Source organism: Giraffa tippelskirchi, chromosome 12 (assembly GCF_054371585.1).
Source record: "Giraffa tippelskirchi isolate mGirTip1 chromosome 12, T2T-mGirTip1v1.2.pri, whole genome shotgun sequence".
Classification (NCBI taxonomy): domain Eukaryota; kingdom Metazoa; phylum Chordata; class Mammalia; order Artiodactyla; family Giraffidae; genus Giraffa; species Giraffa tippelskirchi.
In genome coordinates, this window is record NC_137286.1 from 19,258,357 (window position 1) to 19,273,664 (window position 15,308).

At 38.3% G+C, this 15,308-nt stretch overlaps 1 protein-coding gene and 1 pseudogene across 4 annotated transcripts in view; one reads left to right on the top strand and one right to left on the bottom strand.

Annotated features, from left to right (window-relative positions):
• Window positions 1-15,308, bottom strand: part of LOC145528800 (uncharacterized) — a 159,313-nt gene that overhangs the window by 9,282 nt on the left and 134,723 nt on the right. The window lies entirely within an intron of this gene.
• Window positions 645-4,234, top strand: LOC145528799 (zinc finger CCHC domain-containing protein 17 pseudogene; annotated as a pseudogene). Its single transcript, XR_014070657.1, has one exon. The product of XR_014070657.1 is annotated as a zinc finger CCHC domain-containing protein 17 pseudogene (transcript).

Below are 15,308 nucleotides of genomic sequence, written 5' to 3' on the forward strand. Positions count from 1 at the left end.
TCTGTCAGGGAGGGGGGTTCTCCAGGCAAGAATACTGGAGTGTATTGGCCAATACTGGTTGCCATATCCTTCTAGAGCACTAAACTTCCTGCTGCCCTAGCCACCAACTCCTCTGAGAACCTTGGTGCTGCCAGAACCTCTGCAACTCTAACAGCTGCACCACCTCCACACCTGGCCCTCACAGAGGCAAACCCAAGTCCTCCAGGGCAGCCTCAGGAGCAAACCCCAGTGGATGACCCACATACAGAGGTGAAAATAAAATCATAATTGAAACCCAGGGCAGTATGGCTAAGAAAGAAGACCCAAAACCTTCCCACCAGCTGTACAAGCTGCAGATTAAATCCACATGATCAACTAGGCAGACTCTGTGTCTATGGAATATATGAAAGGTCATTGAGAGCTCCCACAAAAGAAAGTGCACTGGTTCTGATAGCTGTGGACATTGGAGGCAATAACACACAGGAGTAGGACCATATTAGAATCTGAGCTGCCCCCACAGCAAGTCCAGAGATCAGCACAGTGTTGGAGGGCATCCTAGGGAGGTGAGGTAGACTGTGACTCCCAGTGAGGGAAAGGACTCTGACAGCAGTGACTCAAGAAAAATATTTATTATTCTTATGTTTTGACTTGTTCTGTAGATTCTTTTTGATTTTTTCTTTTTTTTCTCCACCCCCTCCCCCGTTGTAGTTGTTGATTTTATTGGCACTATGAAATCTAATTAAGCTTTTTAGCTTTTTCTTTCTTCCTCAGTCACATTTTTTATTGTTGTTATAAACCTCTGCCTCTACACTGGACTTTTGCAGTTTTGTGGAGTTTTCCTTTTCTCTTTTTTTAATTTTTAATTTTTCTAAACCTATTATTATTTTTTATACATTTATTCCTTTGTTAGCTTTTCCTATTGCTCTTTTCCCCTTGCTGTTAATCTTTAATTTATATAAATCTTCTTTATCTACCCCTATTTAACTTTGCAGATCTATTCTTTCTTTCTTTTCTTTCTTTCCTTTCCTCTTAATATTTTGTTAGTTTTATTTTCATTGCTTTATTGATGAATTGGCACCTTGCTTTAGTTTTCTTTTCCAGTTTGTGCTTTAGTTAGTTTTGTTCTTAACTGGTAAATATAATTTTCTATTTCCTTTGTTCACTGGGTCAATTTACTGTACTTTATTTTTGTTGGACTGTTTTGACTTTGCTTATGGGTGTACATGTATATGTGTATATTCCATTATTTTAACTATTTGCCTGATTTTGTAACTGCCATTTGTCTGGGGTTCATCTTTGCATTCTCATTTTTGAATATTTGTTTTAATCTCACTTAATGCCATAACAAACCACTTGTGGAATCTTCGTTCCTGACCAGAGATCAAGCCCTGAGCCTTTGGAGTAGGAGCACTGTCTTGGAGTCTCTGGTGGTCCCTAGACTACCAGAGAACTAACCCTAGGGAGTATCAAATAGTGAGAACTCACATAAAGAAAACCACTTGAATACAAGACCCAGCATCACCCAACCACCAGTAGCACCCTGTGCAGAATGCATCATCTAAACAACAAACAAAACAAAAATACAAACCCAGTCATCAGCAGACAGGATTACCACCTCACTCAGCCTTGTCCATCAAAGGAAAAACAAACAAACAACAAACAAACAAAAACTCAGCACAAATCTCACCCTATAGGAAGCTTACACAAACCACTGGACCAACCTTAGGAGGGTAGAAATCATAAAGAAAAAAGAATCCAACCTTAGAGCCTGGGAAAAGGAGACCTCAAACACAATAAGTTAAAAAAAATAATGAAAAAGCAGCAATATACTACACAAATGAAGGAACAAACTAGAAATACAGAAGTCCAAATAAATGAAGAAGAAATAGGCAAACTGTCTGAAAAAGAATTCAGAATAATGATAGTAAAGATGATCAAAAACCTTGAAAACAAAATAGAGAAAATGCAAGAATCAATTAACAAAGACCTAGAAGAATTGAAGAATAAACATACAGAGACAAAAAACTCAATTACTGAAGTTAAAAATACTCTAGAAGAAATTGATAGCAGAATATTTGAAGCAGAAGAATGAATCAGTGAGCTGGAAGATAAAATGGTGGAAATAACTTCTGAAGAGCAGAAGAAAGTAAAAAGAATGAAAAGAACTGAGGATAGTCTCAGAGACCTCTGGGACATTATCAAATGCACCAACATTCAAATTATAGGGGTCTCAGAAGAAGAAGAGAAAAAGAAAGGGTATGAGAAAATTTTTGAAGAGATTATAGTTGAAAATTTCCCCAACATGGAAAAGGAAATAGTCAATCAAGTCCAAGAGGCACAAAGAGTCCCATACAGGATAAACCCAAGGAGAAACACGCCAAGACACATACTAAACAAACTAAGAAAGACTAAACACAAATAAAGAATATTAAAAGCAGCAAGGGAGAAGCAACAAGTAACATACAATGGAAACCCCATATGCTTAACAGCTGATCTTTCAGCAGAAACTCTGCAGGCCAGAAGAGAATGGCAGAATATATTTAAAGTACTGAAAGGGAAAAATCTACTACGAAGATTACTGTACCTGGCAAGGATCTCATTCAAAATTTGTGGAGAAATAAAAAGCTTTTCAGACAAGCAAAAGTTAAGAGAACTCAATGCCACTAAAACAGCTTTACAGCAAATGTTAAAGAGACTTATATAGTCAAAAAATACAAGAGAAGAAAAAAGATCTACAAAATCAACCCCAGACAATGAAGAAAATAGCAATAGGAACATATATATCAATAATTACTTTAAATGTAAATGGATTAAATGCTCCAACCAAAAGACACAGACTGGCTGAATGGATACAAAAACAAGACCCGAAAATGCTGCGAGGGGAAGACGAGAAGCTGACAACGAAACACTTCAATCAGCTTTAGCAGAAGAGAAATGGAGGAACCATAGAACATTAAGGATGAATTCAGGAAGACCCGAGACCATGGAGAACTTGCCTGCTCTCTACACTATTTTCCAAGGAGAGGTTGCTATGGTCACAGACTATGGAGCCTTTGTCAAAATCCCAGGCTGTCGGAAGCAAGGTCTGGTCCATCGAACTCACATGTCATCCTGTCGCGTGGATAAGCCCTCTGAGATAGTAGATGTTGGAGACAAAGTGTGGGTGAAGCTTATTGGCCGAGAGATGAAAAATGATAGGATAAAAGTATCCCTCTCCATGAAGGTTGTCAACCAAGGGACTGGGAAGGACCTTGATCCCAACAACGTTATCATTGAGTAGGCAAGAAGAGAGGCGGAGGCGGTCCTTCCAGGATTACACTGGACAGAAGATCACTCTCGAGGCTGTCCTGAACACCACCTGCAAGAAGTGTGGCTGTAAAGGCCACTTTGCAAAGGATTGTTTCATGCAACCAGGTGGGACCAAGTACTCTCTGATACCCGATGAGGAAGAGGAGAAAGAAGAGGCAAAGTCAGCAGAATTTGAAAAGCCTGACCCCACGAGAAATTCTTCTAGAAAAAGAAAGAAGGAAAAGAAGAAGAAGAAACATAGAGACAGGAAGTCATCTGACTCTGACAGCTCAGACTCTGAGAGTGATACAGGCAAGAGGGCAAGGCACACGTCAAAGGACAGCAAGGCAGCAAAGAAGAAGAAAAAGAAGAAGAAGCACAAGAAGAAGCACAAGGAATGAGAATGGAACGTAGAGAGGGTGGCTGAGAGAAGGAACCTGGGGCCTGTGCTTTGAAGCCCTGGCTCCTAGAAAGACTCAGTAGTGAGAATATGGCCTCCCACCCTCGCCTCTCCCATGGGAGATGGTATCCCCTTGTGCCACAGGATCATAGTTCCATACCAGGGACTGAACCTGGACCATGGCAGTGAAAGTGCTGAGTCCTAAGCACTGGACCGCCAGGGAATCCACCCAAGTCTTTAAGTCAGGTACCCACGAAGGCGTCCACCATGCTGAAGCTGGGCTAGGTTGGGAAAGAGACAACAGAGAACGCGTGCAAGGACTCTGGCACCAGCAGCTCCCAGCCCGCGCTGCCGCTTTAAAAGGCCCCTGTGTCACGTGACGGGGCGTGGCCCACACCCCCGCGCCCGAAATAGGAAGCTCCAGGCAGGCCCTCTCTACCAGGGGGCTGGTCGCCCATCCCCCAGTGCTCCGAGGGGCGAAGGGGCAGCCGGTGGCACCCAGCTTGCCTACGTCAGCGCGAGTCCCAGGCTCCAAGTCCCTGCCCCTGGCTGGTAAGCCCTGCTCCCTTCCCAGGCCTCAAGGCGCTCTTCGGAATCTGAGAAGGAAGCAGCTGGGGGCACGGTGCCCGCGAGTTGGGACGCGGGCCACCGACATCTGTCCCCTGGTCCCTCCTCGAGCTTGGGGTCAGAACAGAGATGAGAGACCAGAGGAGAAAGGAAACTCGCCCTTGGGCATGATGCCCACGCCGGGAAAGCGCTGGCCGACTCTTGGCGGCGCAGGCATCATCTCGATCTTCATTTTACAGGCTGGAAAGATGGAGAAGAGGAGAGATGAGTAACCAGGAGAGAGCCAATGAGATGGGCCGGCAGCACCGGATGATCTGTGGGGCCATGGGAAGGCAGGCAACGGAGGCCTACTCAGCATCTTCAGCTGTTCCCTGGCCCTCCCTGCCATCTGGATGCCTCCGCTAGGGGATGTGCTGCTGGCACAGGAGAGATATGAGAGGTAGAGGCCAAAGAAGCTGAGCTCGGAGGCTCCAGTGACCCAGGGACGTGGAGACCCTCCCTTTGCCCCTTCAGGGCTAAGTCTGTGGATGCTGACCCCCCTCAGCCCACCCCCAATAACTGGGAATTTTCCTCTTTGGCTAGTTATGGTGGTGGGGTTCTCTGTCTCTGCATGCCACGAAATCAAGTCTTAGACAACCTTTCCCTCCACACCCTCATACCCCTCCCTTGGTGCATGGTCTGTTCAGAAGCAGTATCTTTGGGAAGAGTCCTGGCTTCTAAATCCCAAGCCTGCCACTTACTAGCTAGAGACCCAGAACTAGTGCCTTCCCCCTTTTGAGTCTCCTTTCCTCCCAAATGGAGGGAGGCCATCTACTTTTCTGAATTGTCATGAGGATGGAAAGAAATGACAGATGGTAAGCCTCACACACTAACACTGAATGATGACCCCTCACCCCTTCTCCTTTCTGGGTGTCCTCCCCAGGGCAGTTGACCCAGCAGTGCTCAAGAATAAATCAAGGCTCTTTGAGACCCATAAAAAAAAAAAAAAAAAAAACAAGACCCATATATACACTGTCTACAAGAAACCCACTTCAGACCTCAAGACACATATAGACTGAGAGGATGGAAAAGTATATTCCATGCAAATGGGAAGCAAAAGAAAGCTGGAGTAGCAATCCTCATATCACACAAAATAGACCTTAAAATAAAGAAGATTACAAGAGATAAGGAAGGACACTACATAATGATCAAGGGATCAATCCAAGAGGAAGACATAACAATTGTAAATATCTATGCACCCAACATAAGAGCACCTCAATACATAAGACAAACACTAACAGACATAAAAAAAGAAATTGACAGTAAAACAATAATAGTATGAGAATTGAACACCCCATTCACACCGATGGACAGATCTTCAAAACAGAAAATTAATAAGGAAACACAAGTCTTAAATGATACATTAGATGAGATGGATCTCATTGATATCTTCAGGACATTCCATCCAAATGCAGAAGAATACACCTTCCTCTCAAGTGCATATGGAACATTCCAGGATAGAAAACATCTTGGTTTACAAATCAAACCTCGGTAAATTTAAGAAAATTGAAATTGTATCAAGCATCTTCTCTGACCACAATGCTATGAGATTAGATATCAATTACAAGAAAAAAACTGTAAGAAACACAAACGCATGGAGATTAAACAACACGTTTCTAAATAACCAACAGGTTACTGAAGAAATCAAAAGGGAAATTTTAAAATTTCTAGAAACAAATGACAATGAAACCATGACAACTCAAAACCTATGGGATGCAGCAAAAGCAGTTCTAAGAGGGAAGTTTATAGCAATACAATCCTACGTCAAGAAACAAGAAAAACATCAAATAGACAACCTAACTTTACACCTAAAGCAACTGGAAAAAGAACCAAAAAAAAATTAGTAGAAGGAAAGAAATTATAAAGATTCAAGCAGAAATAAATGAAAAAGAAATGAAAGAAATAATAGTAAAGATTAATAAAACTAAAAGCTGGTTCTTTGAGAAGATAAACAAAATTGACAAGCCTTCAGCCAGACTCATAAAGAAAAAGAGAAGAATCAAATCAACAAAATTAGAAATGAGAAAAGAGAGGTTACAACAGACAATGCAGAACTACAAAGTATTATGAGACTATTATGAACAACTATATGGCAATAAAACAGATAACCTGGAAGAAATGGACAGATTCTTACAAGAAAAGTTCAATCTTCTAAGACTGAACCAGGAAGAAATATAAATTATGAACAACCCAATTACAAGCACTGAAATTGAAGCTGTTACCAAAAATCTCCCAAAAAACAAAAGCCCAGAACCAAATGGCTTCACAGGAGAATTCTATTGAACGTTTAGAGAATAGCTAATGCCTACCCTTCTAAAACTCTTTCAAAAAATTGCAGAGGAAGGAACACTTCCAAACTCATTCTATGAGGCCACCATAACCCTGATACCAAAACCAAACAAAGACAACACACAAAAAAAGAAAACTACAGGCCAATATCTCTGATGAACATAGATGCAAAATCCTCAACAAAATTTTAGCAAACAGAATTCAGCAACACATCAAAAAGCCCATATACCAGGATCAAGTTGGGTTTATTCTAGGAATGCAAGGATTCTTCAATATATGCAAATCAATCAATGTGATACACCATATTAACAAATTGAAAGATAAAAACCATATGATAATCTCAATAGATGCAGAAAAAACCTTTGACAAAATTCAGCACCCATTTATGATTAAAACTCTTCAAAAAATGGGTATAGAAGGAACCTACCTCAACATAGTAAAGGCCATATATGATAAGCCTACAGCAAACATTATTCTCGATGGTGAAAAAGTGAAAGCATTCCCCCCTAAGATCAGGAAGAAGACAAGGGTGTCCACTTTCACCACTATTATTCAACATAGTTCTAGAAGTCCTAGCTACAGCAATCAGAGAAGAAAAAGAAATAAAAGAAATTCAGATAGGAAAAGAGAAGTAAAGCTCTCACTGTTTGCAGATGGCACAATACTGTACAGAGAAAACCCTAAAGACAGTATCAGAAAATTGCTAGAGCTAATCAGTGAATTTAGCAAAGTTGCAGGACACGAAATCAATACACAGAAATCACTTTCATTTCCATATACTAACAATGAAAAATCAGAAAGAGAAATTAAGGAATCAATCCCATTCACCATTGCAACAAAAAGAATTAAATATCTCGGAATATACTTACCTAAGGAGACAAAAGAACTGCACACAGAAAATTATAAGACACTAATGAAAGAAATCAAAGATGATATAAACAGACAGAGAGATATTCCATGTTCCTAGGTAGGAAGAATCAATATTGTAAAGATGACTCTACTACCAAACGCAATCTACAGATTCAATGTGATCCCTATCAAATTACCAATGGCATTTTTCACAGAACTAGAAAAAAGTTTTCACAATTCATATGGAAACACAAAAGACCCCAAATAACCAAAGCAGTCCTGAGAAAGAAGAATAGAGCTGGAGGAATCAACCTTCCTGACTTCAGATTATACTACAAAGCTACAGTCATCAAGACAGTATGGTACTGGCACAAAAACAGAAATATAGACCAATGGAACAAGATAGAAAGGCCAGAAATAAACCCATGCACCTATGGGTACCTTATTTTTGACAAAGAAGGCAACAATATACAATGGAGCAAAGATAGCCTCTTCAATAAATGGTGCTGGGAAAATTGGATTGCTACGTGTGCAAGAATGAAATTAGAACACTTCCTAACACCATACACAAAGATAAACTCAAAATGGATTAAAGACCTAAATGTAAGACCAGAAACTATAAAACTCTTAGAGGAAAACATAGGCAGAATACTTGATGACAGAAATCAAAGCAAGATCTTCTCTGACCCACCTACTAGAGTAATGGAAATAAAAACAAAAGTAAACAAGTGGGACCTGATTAAACTTAAAAGCTTTTGCACAGCAAAGGAAACTATAAGCAAGGTGAAAAGACAACCCTCAGAGTGGGAGCAAATAATAGCAAATGAAATAACTGACAAAGGATTAATTTTCAAAATATACAAGCAGCTCATACAACTCAATGCCAGAAAAACAAACAACCCAATCAAAAAGTTGGAAAAAGATCTAAATAGACGTTTCTCCAAAGGAGACTTACAGATGGCTAACAAACACGTGAAAAGATGCTCAACATTGCTCATTTTTAGTGAAACGCAAATCAAAACTACAGTGAGATATCACCTCACACCAATCAGAATGGCCATCATCAAGAAGTCTACAAACAATTAATGCTGGAGAGGGTGTGGAGAAAAGGGAACACTCTCGCATTGTTGGTGTGAATGTAAATTGATACAGTCACTATGGAAGATGGTATGGAGATTCCTTAAAAAAACTAGGAATAAAACCCCATATGACCCAGCAATCCCACTCCCAGGCATATACCCTGAGGAAACCAAAATTGAAAAAGACACATGTATCCCATTGTTCATTGCAGCACTATTTACAAAAGCTAGAACATGGAAGCAACCTATCTGTCCATCAACATATGAATGGATAAAGAAGTTGTGGTACATATATACAATGGAATATTACTCAGCCATAAAATGGAACACATTTGAGTCAGTTCTGATGAAGTGGGTGAACCTAGAGCCTATTATACAGAGTGAAGTAGGTCAGAAAGAGAAAGATAAATATCATATTCTAACACACATATGTGGAATCTAGAAAAATGGTACTGAAGAATTTATTTTCAGGACAGCAATGGAGAAACAGACAAAGAGAATAGACCTATGGACATGGGGAGAGGGGAGGAGAGGGTGAGATGTATGGAAAGTGTAACATGGAAACTTACATTACCATCTGTAGAATAGATAGACAATGGGAATTTGCTGTATGGCTCAGGAAACTCGAACAGGGGCTCTGTATCAACCTAGAGGGATGGGATGGGGAGGGATAAGGGAGGGAGTTTCAAAAGGGAGGGGATATATGTATACCTATGGCTGATTCATGTTGAGGTTTGACAGAAAACAAAATTCTGTAAAGCAGTTATCCTTCAATAAAAAATTAATTAAAAAGAAAAAAAAAGACAGGAAAAGATGCAGAGAAAATTTTTCCCAATAATATATTTGGCTGAGTTAATCAGACAACTCAAAGTTACTTTAAGAAAATTAACTACGAACAACGAATTTCTATTGAAATAAAAAGGTTTTGTAATAAACTTTAATTTGAATTGAATTAAAAATGCAATCAAATATGAAATCCAGGAATGCAAGAGAATAAAATAGATTAGAAAAGTTGCAATTTTATGAAAGTCCCTTTAAGAGATTGCTACAAAGCATATAATGATAAAAGAAACATCCAACATGGTTTTCAGGAAGAGGATTATGTGAAACAGCTAGTATTAAACTTTAAGGCTCTAAAATACCAAGCTATTTTGACTTATATGGGGCAAGCTAAAAGCATGAATGTGCCTAAAGAAAGTAAAAAATTAGAACTCAAAAGTCTTTTTCCCCAAAATGAAAAAAAAAAAGTGAACCATTATGAGGTTTCCCAACAGAGTTTTATGTGAAAGTTAATGTCACTTCAAAATCATTTCTCTGCATGACTGAAAAGGTTGCTCTTCATGTTAATATTCTCCAAAACATTGTTTTAAATGCTATTTGGCTGTGCTAAGAAAGACAATCAATATTAAGCCACAGTAAAGTGTTATATTCCAGTTGGACAGATCTGTTACTTACAAAGTGTCAGAGAGAAAGAGAAAAAAGGGCTATTGAAATCTAATGAAAAACTCAGTGCTTAATAGTAATGGGTTTTTTCAAAATGTTATTGGTAAGCCCACAAGCTGAAAGGTCCCTATAGAGATTTTTATTTAGTTCCTAAATTACTTTTAAACTCCAGGTTTAAGAAGAAATAGAATCAAACCCCAAACTTTCAAACCTTTCATAAAATATCAGTGAATCTCTTCATACAGCATCCCTTAAGGATTCCACATTCCATAAATTGTATTTTCAAAAAGTCAGGTAAACAATAAGCACATTCTTTAAAAATAGCTTGAAAAAAAGCAAGTGCGTGCTGCTGCTGCTAAGTCGCTTCAGTCGTGTCCGACTCTGTGCTACCCCATAGACGGCAGCCCACCAGGCTCCCCCGTCCCTGGGATTCTCCAGGCAAGAACACTGGAGTGGGTTGCCACTTCCTTCTCCAATGCATGAAAGTGAAAAGTGAAAGTGAAGTCGCTCAGTCGTGTCTGATTCTTAGCGACTGCATGGACTGCAGCCTACCAGGCTCCTCCATCCATGGGGTTTTCCAGGCAAGAGTACTGGAGTAGGGTGCCATTGCCTTCTCCAAGTGTGTGCTAGTGTTTCCTAATATGGAGTTCATTGTTAATTTACTGTACCAGGTACCAACGAACAGACCCCCAGAAAATAATCCCAAGAGGTTATTACGTGCCTCAGTATCAACCTATTATTATTATCAGATCTGCTTTTTAGCAATCTATCTCCAAATCAAAAGAAAAATACAAAGCAAAAAAAAACCATTTAATATAATGTCAGTTTCTTCAGCAGTTTTACCAGCAAACAGTTAAATATATTGGAGCTACTTTCAATATAAAATTTATTTCCAAGTATTATTATTAAATGCCGAGTCTTTCCAAGTATTGTATTGCTCTTAAAATAAGTAATTAATTTAATTTGACCACTAAATTAAATGTGCTACATTCATATTAATAAAATCAATTAATTATGTAAATTTAGCATTTTATTAACTGATAAAAAGAATGAGTTGGAGCTTTAACATTGAAGTAATAATTTGGCTGTGACCAGATTGTTTCCTCAAAATCTGTAAAATGCTTCAATGGCATTGATTTTAGAAATTAATTTATAAATATTTTTGTAAATATTTTGTGAGTAAAACTAAGAGAATATAGGTCATAATTTTTACATGAAAGATATTCAAATATATAAAACATTTTCTCAGAAATTTTGAACAGACTGAAGTAGCATGCATCGTCAAAATATCTGATCTTCCTCACTATTGATGTCAACACATCCATTTTTTTCCTATCCAATATTAGATGCCAAAAATATTAAAATCCATTTGCTCCAAGCATTCTCCTAAATAAAGAAGAAAAAATGGTTATTCCCAAATAACAGTTAAAGAACTATTTATTTTAAGATACTAATGGATAAACTATTTCATTTTTATATTAGTAATATGAAAGAAATGTAAAATCCATAGATGAGTGTTAAAGATTATATATAGGCTAACATTCATTCTTTGGGCATTTTGGAATAACAGAAAGAGCACAGCAGGCTTCCCTTATGGCTCAACAGGTAAAGAATCTGCCTGCAATTCGGGAGAGCTGGGTTCAGTCCCTGGGTTGGAAAAATCCCCTGGAGAAGGGAAAGGCTACCCACTCCAGTATTCTGGCCTGGAGAATTCTTGTCAGCCTAATAACAAAGCCTCAAACAGATTCAATAAAGAGTAGTTATTTAACTGCACAATTTCTTCTCAACTCAAGATTGCCATTTCCTTCCTCCCAGAGACATCAACAACTAGCTGTGCTCTCAACCCCACCTCTACGAACTTCCACATTTGCCCAAATCAAAAGTCCATGTACACCCGAATGTAAGCACATATTCACCTTCATCTTACACTCTATCCAACCAAAAGTCACACAAACATATCACACACAAACACATGCACATGAAGTGTAGAAGATAAGAGTTTGAAATGTGGGGAAAGAGCTTTGAAAGGTGGACTGACACATTCAAAATATACAGTGGTTTTCAAAATACTCAAGTAACAACACCAAATACACAATATAACATTTCTTAACATGTGAATCTAAATGTGAAATAAATTAGTTCATGTGAAAACGTTAAATTGGCCAAAACATCCAAAATTTAGCTTTCTCAGATGTAAGAAAAATTATTGAAGAGCTTTAAAAGAATTAAGAATTTTTCATCAACCTCCATAAAACACACTGAGGATAATAACAAATAACCTAAGATTTCTGCTCCTAGCATTAAGTTGAACAAGATACTCCGAAAGACCTTCCCACTAAAAAACAGCTATGTCTCAGGAAAACAGACTCTAAATGTATTTGGGGGTACCCATTAAGAAAAAAAACACTGAGAGACACTCTCCTTAATTTAGAAAAAACAACAAAACTGAAACTAAAGCAGTGAGCCAAGAGCAACAAGCAAACACCTAAGGACAAATGCCAATGTAGGCACTATGACATGAAAACACACTGCGGACTAATGGCAAGAGTGCTTACCTTGCAATTTCTACATTAAAAAGTATCCTAAAAGGTGGTTATCATGGCCTTAGGCCAGTAGTGACCCTGGCTATTGAAAGAATACACAAGTTCTAGTCGGAGGAAATTATCCCTTCTGTAAGCTTCGTGTATTCCCAATATTTGAGAATAACGCAGGCTCACAGTCAATACCACTATCAAATACAAGGGAAAACCTATCACAATTGAAAGCCAGAAGGAACTATTAAAAAAAAGATTTATACCATCAGGGACTTCAAAACTTGGATTATCATATAACAGATTATAAAATTATTATGCACAAAATGTTCAAGTTAGTAAAAAAAAAAAAAATGAGCAAATACAAAGCCTACTAAAAACCACCAGGTGGATTTAGAAAGGAGTCAAGTGGCAAGTAGAACATCTAAAAATGTAAAAAATTACAAAAAGAAAAAATTGAATTAATTGAATTAATGAGTTAAATAGCAGATTAGACACAGTTGAAATAATAACTGGTGAATTGGAATATATTTCTGAAGAAACTAACCTGAAACAGGAGCTGTGAGGTTGAGAACACAGCATTTGTTGATATGACTTAGAAAGATAAAAACATAAATAATATAAAAGAGAAGAGAAGAGATGTGGGTGAGGAAAACTCAGAAGATTTCACATACATAAGGTTAAATTAATTTATCATAAAATTAAGATACTTTTGTGAGTGAAAGAGAACTCTATTAATAACTTACTCTGAAAAGATTTCTACCAAGACTACTCAGAGAAAATTACAACTGTGATCAAACTACATGTATTTCTTGTGTGATTTCCAGAGAAAAAGAAAGAGGAGAGGAAATGTTTGAAGACATCGTGGTCACTAATTTTCAAAAACTAACTAAAACATATAAATGCATAAATAACAAGAAACATAAAGAGATGTTCTTAAAAAACAACCTGAGACAAGCCACCTACAAAGGAACAAATAGGATGGTAAGAGTCTTTCCAACAGTTACAATGAAAACCAGAAGAGAGTACACTAATTTTTACAAAATGCAAAGAGAAAATAATAAAATGAAAAGGAAACTATTTTCTAGAAATGAGAAATCAAAAATACACATTTTCAGATAAACTAAGAGAACTTATCCCAAACAGACCTTTTTTAAAGGAACTGTTCAAAGGATAGACATCAGGAAAAAGCAACAATCCCTGAATGAGGGTCTGAGATATACAAAGGGAAGAACAGATAAATTGGGAAATGCTGCTGCTGCTGCTAAGTCACTTCAGTTGTGTCTGACTCTGGGCGACCCCATAGACGGCAGCCTACCAGGTTCTGCTGTCCATGGGATTCTCCAGGCAAGAACACTGGAGTGGGTTGCCATTTCCTTCTCCAATGCATGAAAGTGAAAAGTGAAAGTGAAGTCGCTCAGTCGTGTCCAACTCTTAGCGACCCCATGGACTGCAGCCCACCAGGCTCCTCCATCCATGAGATTCTCCAGGCAAAAGTACTGAAGTGGGTTGCCATTGCCTTCTCCGAAATTGGGAAATATTAGGTAATTTTTAAAACATACTGTCTGTATAAAATAATTTTTAAAGGCACAAATTTCAATGCTATATAAAATAGCATGTAGTTTTGGACAGAGTGATCAGAATTCTGTCAATTACAGTTAACAATTTTCATACTGAAAGGACCAAACTTCGGAATGTAAATTGGTACAGTCACTATGGAAAACAGTATGGAGGTTCCTCAAAAAACTAAGAATAGATGGGACTTCCTTGAACCTTTCCAGTGGTTCACACCCCCATGCTCCCCCATGCTTCCACTGTAAGGGGCATGAGTTCAATCCCTGGTCAAGGAACTAGGATCCCACATGCCATACAATGTGACCAAAATATAGAACAACAAAGCAAAAAACTAAGAATAAAGTTGCCATATAATCCAGCAATCTTGCTCCTGGGCATATACCCATACAAAACTATAATTCAAAAAGCTATATGTGCCTCTATGCTGACAGCAGCACTATTCACAATAGCCAAGTCATGGAAACAAACTAAACGTCCAATGACAGACGAATGGATAAAGAAGCTGTGATATTTATATAGGCAATATTACTCAGCCATAAAAAAAGAATGAAATAAATGCCATTTGTAGTAACATGGATGGACCTAGAGATTTCATACTAAGCGAAGTAAGAAAGAGAAAGGCTAATACCATACTGTATCACTTATATGTGGAATCTAAAATATGACACGAACATATCTATGAATCAGAAACAGACACAGAAAACAGACTTGTAGCTGCCAAAGAGGAGTGGGGGTGAGGGAGGGAAAGACTGGGAGCTTGTGATTAGCAGGTGCAAGCGAGTATATACAGGATGGATAAACAACAATATTATACTGTAAAGCACAGGAAATTATACTCTATATATTATGATAAACCATAATGGGAAAAACTATGAAAAGAATATATATATGTGTGAAAGAAAGTGAAAGTGTTAGTCGTTCAATCACGTCCAACTCTTTGTGACCCCTTGGAGTGTAGCCTGCCAGGCTCCTCTGTCCATGGAATTATCTAGGCAAGAATACTGGAGTGGGGTGCTATATATATATATATGTATGTATATGTATGTATATATATATATGTACATATATAACTAAGGGCTTCCCAGGTGGCGCTGCTGGGCTTAGTCACTTAGTCCTGTCCAACTCTTTGTGACCCAATAGACTGTAGCCTATCAGTCTCCTCTGTCCATGGGATTCTCTAGGCAAGAATACTGGAGTGGGTTGCCATGCCCTCCTCCAGGGGGATCTTCCCAACCCAGGGATCAAACTCAGGTCTCTCTCATTGCAGAC